At 51.5% G+C, this 13,503-nt stretch overlaps 1 pseudogene; it reads right to left on the minus strand.

Moving 5' to 3' along the window:
* Positions 1 to 1,065: 1,065 nt before the first annotated feature.
* On the minus strand, positions 1,066 to 13,174 carry LOC101421490 (cilia- and flagella-associated protein 90-like; annotated as a pseudogene).
* Between the last annotated feature and the right edge of the window lie 329 nt (positions 13,175 to 13,503).

Genomic DNA, 13,503 nt, shown 5'->3' on the forward strand with positions numbered 1-13,503 from the left:
CATGTTCAAGTCCTGGTCCCCGGTTCTGTGAGTGGGAGTTATTTGGAAGGATCTCAAAGATCTAATTAAGATGAGACCAGATCGAGGCAGGATGGCCTTCTTCCTAGAGGTCTGGAGCCCACAAGGAGAGGATCTGGACAGATGCACCCCTGTGCAGAAGTGGAGACCACAGGAGACAGAGAGCCATGTGATGAGCAGAGGCTGAGCTGTCAGCAAGACACCCTGCTGCAGGACAGCATGGCTGCCGGTCCCTTGATTTGATGTCTAGCCTCCAAACCCTGAGACAATGAATTCCTGCTGCCTGTGATATGTGTCATGGCAGACCAGCCAGACACAGACACAGACAAGGTTAGGATCCCCCGCTGTAAAAGTGGGGGAATGTAGACTCCAGTAGATGGCATGACTTGCACTAGACCTTGGAGCTAGAAAACAAAGGAGCCAGAATTTCACCCAACCCTGGTGAATGCCAAGGTCCATGCTTTCCCCATGACCTCAGCTGCTTTTCACTTGTGAAGTGGCAGCAGAAAATGCTGGACACCAGGACCATCCATCCTTCCTAGGGATCTTTGTCCTCAAGTGAACAAAATTCCATTATTTGCAGTTCAGACCATTGGGGAGAAAGTGCATTGCAGTATCTGGAGTTCAAGTGTGCCAAAATGTAACTTTCCTTATATTTCCTCTTGAGGAAAGTAAAAGGCAAAGGTTGTTTTGTGTACACTAGAGATAATATCAGGCAGTAGTGGCTTCTGTGACAATTATGAAAATAACTCCACTCCCTCCCAAAATACAAATGCGGAGCCCATGAACAAAAAGCCCAGTCACTTAAGGTGGGGGGAAAGGTTTAATGTCATGGAGGTGCCCGCAGTGAATGAGGCACCAGCATCACTTCATCTGAAATAGTCTCATGTAAAAGCCAGCCTGCCAGATGCCCCCACATCTTAAAGGCCCTGACGGAGGCCCCTTAGGGAAGCTGCTCGATGTTCCTCGTCCCCACCGAAAGACTTGACGGGGGCATCGCTGCAGTTCCTAGGTGTCAGCACAACGGGGATGTAAGGCCCCAGGCTCCCCTCTCTGTGGAAGGGGCCCCTGGGCCTTTGGGGCCTGGGGCAACCTCAGGCTGGAGAAATGTGCCCAAAGCCAGGGGCCTTGATGCTGGGAATGTCGTTCTTCCTGCGGAAGTCAGCCCTCACGTGGCTGGCATGGCCATGGTCGCAGTTCAGTGGCTCGACAGGCTGGTGGATGCGCTTCCCGTAGGTGGAAGACTTCAGCACCCCAACGGGCCGCTCGTGCTCCTGTGGGAGATCATGGAGATGCTCCTGTCAGCAGGGGTCTGCCACAGCAGGTGCTTGAATCCCACCAAGGGGTGCCAGGTGGGCACGCACCCGCACCCCGCCATGGTGCACCAGGTGGGCGCCTGCACACCTGCGCCCTGCCACATTGCCCTAGGTGGGTGCTTGCACACCTGCGCCCTGCCACATTGCCCTAGGTGGGTGCCTGCACACCTGCGCCCTGCCACATTGCCCTAGGTGGGTGCCTGCGTGCCTGCACCCTGCCTAGGTGCACCAGGTGGGTGCCTGCACACCTGCACCTTGCCACATTGCCCTAGGTGTGTGCCTGCATGCCTGCACCCTGCCACAATGCAGTAGGTGTGTGCCTGCGCACCTGCACCCACCAAGATGCACCAAGGTACACCTGCATCCCCTCCTCCCTGGTCCCTTACAGGCTACTCCAAAGCCTGAGGGTGCCTGTACCATGTGAGCCTCCGTGCCCTCTGCTCAGAACCCGCCAGTGTCCTCAGGTCCCTCCGAGGTGACGCCAAAGCTCTTGCAGTGCCTTCAGGCTCTACGGCCTGGGCCCTGCTTCCCTCTGACCACACCTTCATGACCTCCGTCCCTCTTCCCTCTCTCCCAGCTGCCTCCTGCCCACCTTTCTTCCTGCCCTGGCCCTCTTTCTTGCCCCAAACACACAGGCCTCCTTCCAGCTTCCAGACCTTCATCTTCTCTGTTTCCTCCCCCTGGAAACGTGGCCCCTTCTCCCTTCAGTCCCCTTCCCATCAGGTCTTAGTTCAAGAGTCAGTCTTCCCAGACTCCCCCAGCTCAGCCAAAGCAGACCCCCTGCCCCCACCACCTCCCCACTCCCCCTCACTCATTTAACATTTCACCCTACACTGCTTTATTTTCTGCACACCACTGACCAATGCCTGCAATTAGGTTCACTGTGCACTTGCCTTTTATTTTTCTGTCTCATGGGAATGTAAGCCCTCAGAGGGCAGGGACTTTTGTCTTGTGGCCTTTATGCCCAGTAAGCTTATAGCAGATGATCAAAAGGTATCTGCTGACTACATGGATATAAGTAATGCCAGGCATGCTTTTCTCATGAGAGAAAAATTCAGAATGAATGAATGTGAACAAAAATGATATACCTCATAGTACCTCCAGCACTTTCTTTCACATTGAAATAAAAATTATTGTGAAAAATGACACGGTGACATTTTTAAACAGCAGCAGCAACAGGCAAAAATCCAATGATTCCCACCAGAAGCTTGTGTATTATAATTTCTGTCAAATGTATTAAATAAAAGCTGTCCACTCAGCAACTGGCCTACATTAAAAGCACTGTCCTCAGATCAGACTTTGTGAGGCTAATGCTGCAGTGTGGAAATGCGGCAGGAGGGCCTAGTGCAACAGGCAGTTAGGCCTGTTGAGACCTAATGCCAGGAAGCAATTTCCTGGGAAAGAGCAGTAAAAATCATCCTCAATAAATGGAGGTGCTCCCACTAGGTGGGTTGGGAAAGCATGGAAAGTTGTTCAGGCTACCTCAAGTTTAATAATTAGCTTTTCCCCTTTCTGGTGACAATGAAGCAGTGTGATACGTTCTGATAAAGAATACACTTTTTTGCAATGTTAAATGTGGTCTGTGCTGCATCTTATTACATAATCCTACACTCTTACAAAAGAGTGGTCAACTTTATATTAGGTATTATTTTACAGAAGTCTCCTCTGTTCCTGAAGGAGTCAGTGATGGAGAGCAGCTTTCTTGGAGTCTTGCCCGTCTTCCAATGATAGACCTTTGCCTGTAAAGAGGTGCTAGAACCTTCACAGATGAACTTAGGTGGAGTGGCTGAAGCCTTAGCAAAAGGTCCTTATCACGGAATCCTAATGTTGGGGCAGCCAACTGATTATTCACCACATGGTCTTGCCCCTCCCTCAGCCCCAGTTTAGTAAAATACATCCTCCACTCCCCCCTAGTCCACAGCGACTCAAGCAGAAAGATCTAGAAGCAGTCCTGGGTTCCTCTTGCCCACAGCTCACACCAGGTCCATCAGCACACCAGCTAGCCAACTTCTCCCACTGGGGTTCTAGCGCCACCAGCTCTGCCTGGACTGCTCTTCCCATTTAGACTCAAGGCTGCCCTGTGGGCTACTCTGCACCTACAGCCAGAACAATGTTTTTTTCTTCTTCTTTATTTTTCTTTTAAAAGTTACATTAAAAAAAATGAGGCCCCCATATACCCCCAACCCACCCACCCCAACCCTCCCACATCAACAACCTCTTCCATCATTGGGTGGACTGGGGGAAAGTGAGACCAATGATTTTTAAAATGAATCAGCTCCAGCACTTCCTGGCTGGACACCCTCAGAGTTGCCCGCTGCTCCCAGAACAAAGCTCCTTCCTTCAGCCACTGAGTGCCCCTTGTGGCCAGGCAAGCCTCGGCCTCTGGCTTCCGGCCTCCGGCTCACCTGTCCACTGCCCCCATATGCCAAGGTGCTGTTGCACCTTGGTGCTTCCATGCAATCCCTTCCATCTGACCAGGGCACTCCCGAGCTACCCTTCATGCAGCCAGCTCCCTCATCCTTGAGTCCTCAGGTCCCATGCCAACTCCTCTGAGAAGCCCACCTGCCCTGTGCTCCTCCCCAGGTGACCTGCTGCAGTCCTTGGCCATCTCTCCCCATGAGCACTGCTGTCCTGATGCCACCCAATGTGGCTGACTACATGAAAACCCTTTTCTCAGAAATCTGAGGGGAGGCCGAGCAGGGATTTGCTCCATGCGCGGTGGTGATGCTAGCCTGGGAGGAGGAGTCCTGCTTGTGCAGGGTCATCCCTGGGAGTCCAGGGTCCCAAGAAGAACTGAGACAGCCAGAATTAAGAGATAAGCAAAGACTTATTTTACCCATGGAAAAGAATCTCTTAGTTTTGCTCTCATTTATTGCGTGATTATATAGAACCAAACAACTGAATCATAACAATTAACACACAAGGAACATGATAAGAGAGAGAAGCTGTAAGAATAGCTTAGTCATAGCTTCTGGGTACAGTGTGACTCAGGAGAGCTGCCAGGTTCCCTGAGTTATGAAAAGCAAACTGAACACAATATTACAACACTTACACACATTCATATGTTAATCTGGTAATAGCTGGTGGATTTCCCGGCTTAACATTACCTCCTCGTTAATGTGAAGTCCGAGGCTTTTTGCGTGTTCTCTGTCATCTCGGTGCAATTTCTGATTATAATCTAGATTCTTCTTAAAAATGCAGTCATAGAGGGAAACAATACCTGTCTTGGAATAAAAAGAGAAAGTCATGCATTTATTTGAAGCTGAGTCATCAAAACCTGATGAAACACAGATGCTAACCTGTCCCTGATGGAGTGCAGGGGAGTAGAGTTTCCAGGCTGCAGCAAGTATTTGGGGGCTGGGGGGTCTCCCCTTAGAATGGAACTGGCTGTGGCCCAGAGCAGGGAACCGAGGTCCAGCCCAGCAAGAGCAGGTGCCCCTGGAGCCAAGGGGCCTGGAATGGGGCACAGGCCTCTTTTCTTCTCCGCTCATTTTAGCTCCCTCAATTTTTTTCCTTTTCCATTTCTTCTCCACTCCTATCTTTTTCTTATTTGTCTTCTTTTTCTTATTTGTGCTCTGCCCCCTGCTTTTATTTTAGGTCTGCCTAGTATCCATTCATTTATTCATTCAATCATTCACTCATTCATTCTACAAATATTTACTGAGTACTCTCTGTGTGCTATGCCAAAAATGGTGCAGGGCCCATAACTTGTCTAATAACAATAAGATCACAAACCCCTGAATGCAACAGCTGACACTGTCCAGGGACAGCTCCCCAGCTCTCTGTCTCTGACTCCATCACTTGTGCACAAACTTAAAGTAATAAACAGTGTGCTCTGTCTCGAGGGGCGTGGGCTGTGTGCTGGTTTTCTCCTTCATGTCTTCTACTGTATTTCTTCAATTTTCTTTAGTAAGCTTGTACTGCTTTTGCAAAATTAACCATTCCTGAATCCTAGGAATGTGTAACAGAAAAGGAGTTACTTGTTACGTTGTCAGCCAAGAGTCAGATGTGTATAGGCAAATCCCTCTGTAGAGACAAAAATAGTTTATCATGAGCTATCATACTTGGTAATTCATATATCTATGCATACATAGCTCATATATATCCATATGTATATATACATATGTGTACGATAAATATAAAATATTTGAACACTCACATACATCTGTTGTCTAGAAAACAATGCTGTTAAAAGAGGTATCATCTTTTAATACCTCCATTTTTTTTCATCCCAGCTTGTTCTTACAGGGAAAGTACATCTGCCTCATTGTCTAATAAAAGAAGAAGAAATGCACATGCTAACTGTTCTTTAACCCTCCTGGTTAGCTGTGGCTCACTCTGGCTGCCTTAGATCCTCCCAGCAGTGAACTGAGACACTTGGTCTCGCTGGATTTGGGGAGTGTCAGGTCTCTAACCTAATGCCAGGTTGCCTAAGCTTGTTTTTGCATTCTTTTTCTTCTGGATAGTAACACTAGGAAGTATTTCTACCAACTACAAGGCACAAGGTAGAAGGCAGCTGTTAGGATAATGCAGCCCAGATGCAGAGTATGTTGGAAAACCCAGTAACCCCCATCCTCACTGACTCCAGGAACTCAGACTGGGTGAACGCAGCTTCAGCTGAGCCTCTACAAACCCTTCACACACCTTCCATCCTGTGCAAGACACCTGGTCCTTCTAGGGGAGATGTGAAGATAAGTCAGCCTGGCTGTCATCCACAGCCACCCTGCTAAGGACAACAAGACAGTCCTTAGTACTATTTTAAAGTTCTTGAGAATTCCAGGGTGGCCATGCTAAAGGAACTTGTCACATAGTTCCTGAAATCCTGGTGTTCTTGTGCTCTGAGTCTCTTTACAGGAAGGGGAGGACAGAAAACCTGCCAGCACAGGCCCAGGGCTTCTGTTCCTGTGCCACTGCTGGCCAGAATGAGCCTGCTGTACCCAAGCTTCCTCCCATCACTGCCTTCAATCTTGTCCCCTTCTGGTGTGGGCACAGGGTGCGAAGGCCCACCATGGCCTTTGCTTCTGCTGAAAGCATCACCTCCAGTATGGCTCATACCCTCCTAGGTTAACAAGAAGCCCAAACCACAGCCAGTGATAAAGTTTTCAGTGTTTGGTACTGTGAAAATTGGATAGCTCTTCAGGGAAAAAATAAACTTGTACCTTCTCATTTCATAGTAGACAAAAGAAAATTCTGGATGGATTTTTTAAAGTAAGTGAAAAAATAACTCTAAGAACCTTCTAATCATCACAGCAATGGGGAAAAATCACACAAAAAATAACAATCATTTTGACAGTATGTATTAGTCAACTAAAGGGATACTGATGCAAAGTACCAGAAATCTGTTGGCATTTATAAAGGGGATTTATTTGGGGTAGAAGCTTACAGTCACAAGGTCATAAAGTGTGAGCTACTTCCCTCACCAAAGTCTGTTGCCACATGTTGGAGCAAGATGGCTGCCGGTCTCTGCGAGAGTTCAGCCTTCCTCTTCAAGGCTCTGTGATCCCCACTTCTGGTCTCAGCTTTAGGCTGGCATAAGGTCTGTCTCTCTCCCTGGGCCTTGTTTCTTTCTGGGCTCAGCTGCTCTGTTTTCTCCACAAGGTCAGCTGTAGACCATCAGGCTTGCTCTCTTCCTGGGGCCTCTGCTGTGTCTATGGAGCCATCTCTATTCCTCTGTGTTCTTCTCCTGTGTGTTTACTTCAAAGGGCTCCAACTCAAAACTCCTTTGAGTTTTTTGTTGAGTTCCTTTGCCATGTCTTTTCTTGGTGAGCCCCTGCCTACTGACATGGCCCATTCAAAACCCCCATCATAATTTAGTAAAGTAAAAGTGAAATCTCTGAAGTTAGCACAATCTAATATGCCCAGAGTTTGCAAACATGATCCCATATCTATTTTTGGAATTCATACACAATTTCAAGCTGCTACACTACATAAAATTAAAGATATTTGAATAACATAAAATAAAATAAAATAAAACTTTAAAAAAATGTAATACACCATGGAGAGATCTCATTATCTTTAACATATGTAACAGAGGAAGCTGATGGGCTGGGTGTTGCCTCTAGCTGGGAGTGTTATGTCCTCTTGAAGGAAACATTGTAGGTAAGCCCCCCGACCAGAAGGCCCTTCAGGAATCCAAGGCAGCCCAAGCACCCCACCCACTCTGCTGGGATGGTGGGAGGTCAGTTCTCCAAAGGAGGAACTTTGTCTTCTGCCAGGGAATGTTCTGGAATCCAGACCCTCCCCTCTGAGTAGAGGTACTGCCCAGCCCACTTGAGGCCAGCTGGCAGGAAAGAAAGATAATGTGCTCCCTATCACTCTCACGCCACCCCCACAGGCCCAGGAAATTAAGGACTTAGAAGGAAGCTGGGCTCCTGGTCAGATCTGTGGCTTGAGTCCCTCAGGACCAGCCCACAGTCCACATATGTGGCGGGAGAAACAGACTTGTCTCCACACACCTGGTGGAGAGGTGGAAGGCACCCTCCTCCCTCGCACCTGAAACCTAGTGCCAAAGTGGAGAGGGTGGCCAGCCTGCCTGTGCTCTGGTGGGACCTGGTGGGACCTGGTGGGACCAGCCTCACCCAGCCTGGGGATGGGTCAGCCAGCAGGGGGCAGCTCTAACAGCAGGGGAACAGGGAAAGGGGAGATCCTCAGGGAAAAGGCTGGGCTTGTGCTTCCTCTGACCCTTCTGAGCTGAGCAAGCCCCTAGGGTTCTCATTCTGGGAGGAAGATCCTAAAGGGGAAGAATGGGCTCAAGAACAGAGCGTGCAATCACCCTACACTGAACGTGTGAGCAAGTGGTACTTTATTTTGCTTCCTAAGCTGGAGAACCCAGCATAATAGAGTACGATATGCAACATGATAGAAAAATGCCCATTTCTTCTCCTTCTAGTCAGGTCTAACACTCTTTAAAGTAAGAACGATGAGCAAGCAGCAATGTCTGCCTCCCAAGCCCTGGATTAGTTGCCAGGAGCCTACCATAGGTCAGAATAGCCTTCTTTAGCACTGCTGGTGGATGTTATCAGAATCTTAGACAGGTTTTTTCTGTGGGGATTTTGCAAATTTTGAACTTTTGCAGAACAAAAATGAATTCTTCTATCACAGAAAAATAAAGAAAATAATTTCATCACCAGCCAGCCTCAGTTAGTAACATGACCATCTGTTTCCAACAACTAACCAAACTGAAAAATCTGCTTTTCTTTTATTTTTTTAATCAATTTTTCTTTTCTCTTTTTTTCTTCCGCTGCTTTATGGGTTGAAGCAGAATGTTAATAAAGCTGATCTAGATTTAGATGCTCTCACAAAACAGAGCTTCTGGGTTTATTGGTATTTTGCTATTACAATCTCTTAAGGGATTTCCTGTTTCACACATGATGCTGCTTTTTAAACACAGAGCAAAACAAACCCCATTTACCTTTCTCTCCTGATGTCCCTCTGGCCCTTTGTGTTTTGAGTATTGTTGAATTCAGTGTTTCCTGATACTGGTTTTGCCCTTGCTGTCTATCATCAGTTTTCCCTCAGGAAATAACTGAGGTGTGAACAAAGTAGAGGGCAGCGCAGAAGGAGGGCTGCCGAGGTCGGTGGGGCTGGGGGTGGGAAATGGACGTGGCTGCGGAGGAGACTTCGCTCCCCGGGGTGGAGCTGTGGCTGAGAAAGGGCACTTGGCAGGAGAAGCATGGGCTTTCCAACAGTGGGAAGGGGAGCCAGAGACCCAACCCAGAAGGCTCTTCAGGGTCTGCTGAGTGGTAGAAGGCACCAAGAGCCCATTCTCCTCCACTCCTGGCCACCCAGACGAGTAACCATCCCTGCTCCTCTGCTAGGTGCTTCCATGTGACCAAGGAGTTATGTGCAACCCTTCAGTCAGAAGCATGAAAGCGCTCGTGACCAGGGGCTCCCGAGGCTTCACACTGAAAGGACAGCAGGCTGAGCAGTGGCCCTCCCACCACTGGGCTGCTGAGACTGGATGGAGTAGAGCCTCCCTGCCACACACACACACACACACACACCTTGGTGTGGGAACTCTATCTTTACAGTAAGCCACTGTCTCAGTTTGCCTGGGCTGCTATGACAACACCCCAGAACCACTCATTTAAGCCCCCATGTTGAAGCTTCAATCATGTGCATCTCCTACAGTGACCAGATCAGGGAGGAAAGACTTTGGGCCTCTGGACCCAACCTTAGCAAAAGGGCACTGACCATCACTAGCCAAAGCCAATAACAGTAATGAGCTCCACTGACCCAGGGCTCACTGTGGCCCACTGTATGCACACTAATTACATTCATTCTCATAAGTGCTCTGTGAGGTTGGTTCTGTTTGATCTGTCCTAGAAGAGCAAAGTGAGATGGAGAGGCTGTGACTCGTGAAGCCCCCACAGCTAGTCAACATGGAGCTGATACTTCCACCCAGGACTCCCCAGCCTGGGCTGCTAACCACCACTGACTACTGTTAACTGTGCTCCTTGGAAGTGACTTAGGAAGTAATTCGATCAGCTTTGGTAGGGCCTGAAATTACCTGCAGTGAATTTTGGGGCAGTTCAGTCCTTCAGCAAACCTGTCCTGCAGAACTCACTCTCTTTATGTCCATGATCCCAAGGTCAGAGGAACTGCTCCTGGAGCCCTGGAGCTGATCAGATACCAGTGCCCATAATCCAATAACGTGGCATGAACAGTGGTAGCTCACCCACGAAATGGACTTTGAAATGCCTTTTGCTGTTCTTGTTGCTTTTAAGGCTCTTTTCTTTAGATTTTAATTAATATTTATTTTGGTGACATCATTTCCTTTTTTCATACCAAAAGCCTCAGGATTTGAATTTGCCTGTGACCCCAGCTAATCAAGCCTGCCCTGAAATGCTTTTGAATAAATGTGTTCTAAAGACACTTCCCATTTTCCAGGAGGCTGTAAGGCATTGGAGCAGGAGTCGGGGACTTTCTCTGTGGAAAGCCAGGTGGGAACTCTCCTGCCCCATGGGCTCTGTCGCAATCACTCAGCCCCGACATCCTAGATTGGACAATAGGGAAATCAATGGGTGTGATTGTGATCTTTAAAAACCTTATCAAAACAGGCAGGGGGCCAGATTTGGTCCAAGGGCCTTAGTGTGCTGACCCTGTCCTATAGAGAGGCGTGCTTATGGCTCATTCCTGATTTCTCTCCAAGAGACAGAGCCTGGGTCACTTCCTACCTCGGGGCCCCTTTTTGGCCCTTGTTCAGTCAGCCCTGGAAGGTGGGGCCACTTATCAGACCACCAAATTCAGGAAGGAGAAACTGAGTCTTCAGGCTCACTCTGCCCTTCTCCATCTTGGGCCTGGCCCGCAGGGGGCAGGGGTTCTGCTCTACTTTTCCACCACATTTGAGCTTCAGAAGCCACAAGCCCCACTGTGCAGTCCTCAGCCGTACCTTACATCAGTGACACCCCACTGAGGAGCAGTCTACAGTCCACCTTAGGGTGCTATGGAAAGAGACTCTTCAAAGGTACAAACGGTGTAGTGTGAGCTGTCTTTGTTATTCTGAAAATCCAGGTGAATTTTATATTCTCTCAATAAAGTGGCATAGAACAACTTCATACACCAAGATCCTGGCTTTTTGGCTATTATCTCACGAAGGCCATCAACTCACTGTCAGTATCATAGGTACTGCATACTTAAAATGTAAAGCCCACTTAATAAGTGAAACTATTTACAGTTGTTTAAAACCTATCGCTCACAGGAAAAAAAAAAATGAGGTGTGTGTTGCAGAAGGTTGGGACCCTTCCATCCCACCCCACTCCTGTTTTAATGGCCAGCAGAGACAGGTACGGCGTCAAGAGACCTTCCTTCCTCCCTCCCTCCAGTCCTTCCACATGCTCAAAGACAGATAGAGGGGGCCTCAGATTCAAGAGACGACTCGGGGGCAGGCTGACGGCCACGGCGCTTCAACTGGAAACTCTGCTTCTGTGTGTGAAGTGAAGCTTGTGAGCGTCAGAGGCCTCCCACCTGCACTCCAGCAAGAGCTGACCTGAACTGGGACTTACCTGCGCACCACTGATTGTGGGTTGCTAGGAGAGGAAGGAGGCATTTTGCGGGGTTATTTTATACACCATTAACTTCCTTTCCAAGTGGATCTGTATTTTGTGCTGTGGGTTGAACTGTGTCCCCCAAAAAGATACCTTGAAGTCCTAATCCCGGGTACCTGGGAACTTTTTGCAAAAGCATTATTGTGAACGGAATCATTTAAATTGAGTGAGGCTGAGTGCAGTGGGTGGCCCCTTAGTCCAGTACAGCTGGTGTCTTTAGAAGGAGGGTGTGGGCACAGGCAGACAAGGGGGGGGGGGGGGGAGCGCCATGGGAAGAGAGACAGAGCAGGCCCCAGGGCCACTGAGGAGGCCCTGAAACCCACGGCTTGTTGGCCAAGCGCCAGGAGCAGAGTGGCCAGGACAGACCCACCAGCACCGGCCCACGCCCTTGTGGCTTCAGCCTGAGGGCTGAGAGCCCGGTTTCTGGTGTTTTTAGCCACCCAGTTGTGGCACTTGTGACAGCAGCCTGAAGAGTGAGGCGCCCCTATTCTGGCCGTCCTATCCCACCAGGAGGGCTGAGGGATAGCCCAGGTGCCCAGCTGTCCGCCTGGCTTAGGGACCCCAACCAAGGCTCTTATCTAATCAGATTCCCGGGGACGCCCTGGGGACTACAGAAACAATGTTGAAAAGAAAGGAATGGGTGACCTGGACAACTCTCAACACGCTTCTCTTGCGTCCTTCCGCCCTCTCTTGGGGGCTTCGGCTGCTCAGACCCCCGGAGCTCTTCCCACCACTCACACCTTCCCAGAACGGCGGCGCCAGACGGTGCAGACCTAATCCTGGTTCTCCTTAGTGGGTGGGAAGGCGGCCCTAGGGTCCCCGGGGTCCAGGACCGCCATCGGCCTGGCTTCTTCCTCACGGCCTGGGGACCACCGCGCAGACCGCTCAGGGGGCCGCGCCCACACGCTGCACAGCCTCGGCGCGCCCTTTCCAGACTGTGCACCCCCGGGTAGCCGCGAGGCCCCTCCCTCCAGGAGGGTGGGTGTCACTGTGTCTCGCGCAGTACTAGAAGCTCTGCTCTCCCGGGTCCAGGCGCCCTTCCCACCGACTCTGCCGAGGAGCCCCTGCCCCCTCCACCCCGGGCGCCCCATCGAGTCCTCCTCCCCAGGGAGCATTCCCTTCTTCCCCCCCACCCACTCGACCTTCCCGGTAGCCCTTTCCCAGTGTGCTGTCCTGCTCCCACCCCCAGAAGTATCCCCCAGGCTGCCCGGGCCCCGCCCCCACGCCCTGCCAGGTCCCCAGACCCCTTCCATCTCCAGTCCCCGTTCTGGGTGGCACACACCGCCCCCCCGCCCCCCGCAACCCTCCCGGCTGTGAAGCCCGCCGCAGCCCCACCCCGGTCCCTAAACTTCTCCCCCCGCTAGAGCCCGGCCCCAGCCCCTAACCTCTCTCCCCGCTTGCAACCCCACCCCCAGGCCCACCTCCGGCCCTAATTTCCCTCCGCGCTTGCAGCCCGCCCCAGCCCCGGCCCCGCCCCTCCCCCGGCGCCGCCCCCCGCGCCTCCCCCGGGCCTGGCGGGAGTAGTGGCTGTGCTCCCCTGGGGTCCGGGCGCCGCGGTGGGACGTAGCTGAAGGAGGACAGCGCCGAGATGGGCGGCGGCCGGGGCTTGCCCCGCAGCGTGGCGGCGGTGATCTCCTCCTCGTCCTCCAGGCTGCCCTCTTCCGGCTTCTCGGCCGAGGTCATGTCGTCCCGCCCGGCCAGGGAACTCGAACGTGTCCTCCTGCCCCGCTGCCCGGCGCCCGCGTTCGGCGGTTGCCGGGCAACCGCGGCCTTGCTTTACAAAACTGGGCGGAGGGAGCAGGGCCGGGAAGCAGGGCGGAGGGCGCAGGGCGGCCAGAGCAGCCGGACTCGGGATGGGGCCGCGCCCTCCCGTCTCCCTTCGGGTCCCTGGAGCGCCCACTTGGGACGCGAGGAGCCCCGTCTGCTGGGCAGGTGCAGCCCCCCCCCCCGGGGCACCCCCGCCTGCTTGCCCTTGCCCTTGCCCTCGCGGAGGGGCCCAAGCAGGGAAGTACAGACCGCCCGCGCGGGGCCTCTGAAACCCTCCAGGAGCCGCGGACCAGAAGTGGAAGACGCAGGTGGAATTCACCGCCACCGCGTATTAACCCAGCGTGTCCGCAGCAGCG

This window comes from Dasypus novemcinctus, chromosome 30 (genome assembly GCF_030445035.2).
Source record: "Dasypus novemcinctus isolate mDasNov1 chromosome 30, mDasNov1.1.hap2, whole genome shotgun sequence".
NCBI lineage: Eukaryota > Metazoa > Chordata > Mammalia > Cingulata > Dasypodidae > Dasypus > Dasypus novemcinctus.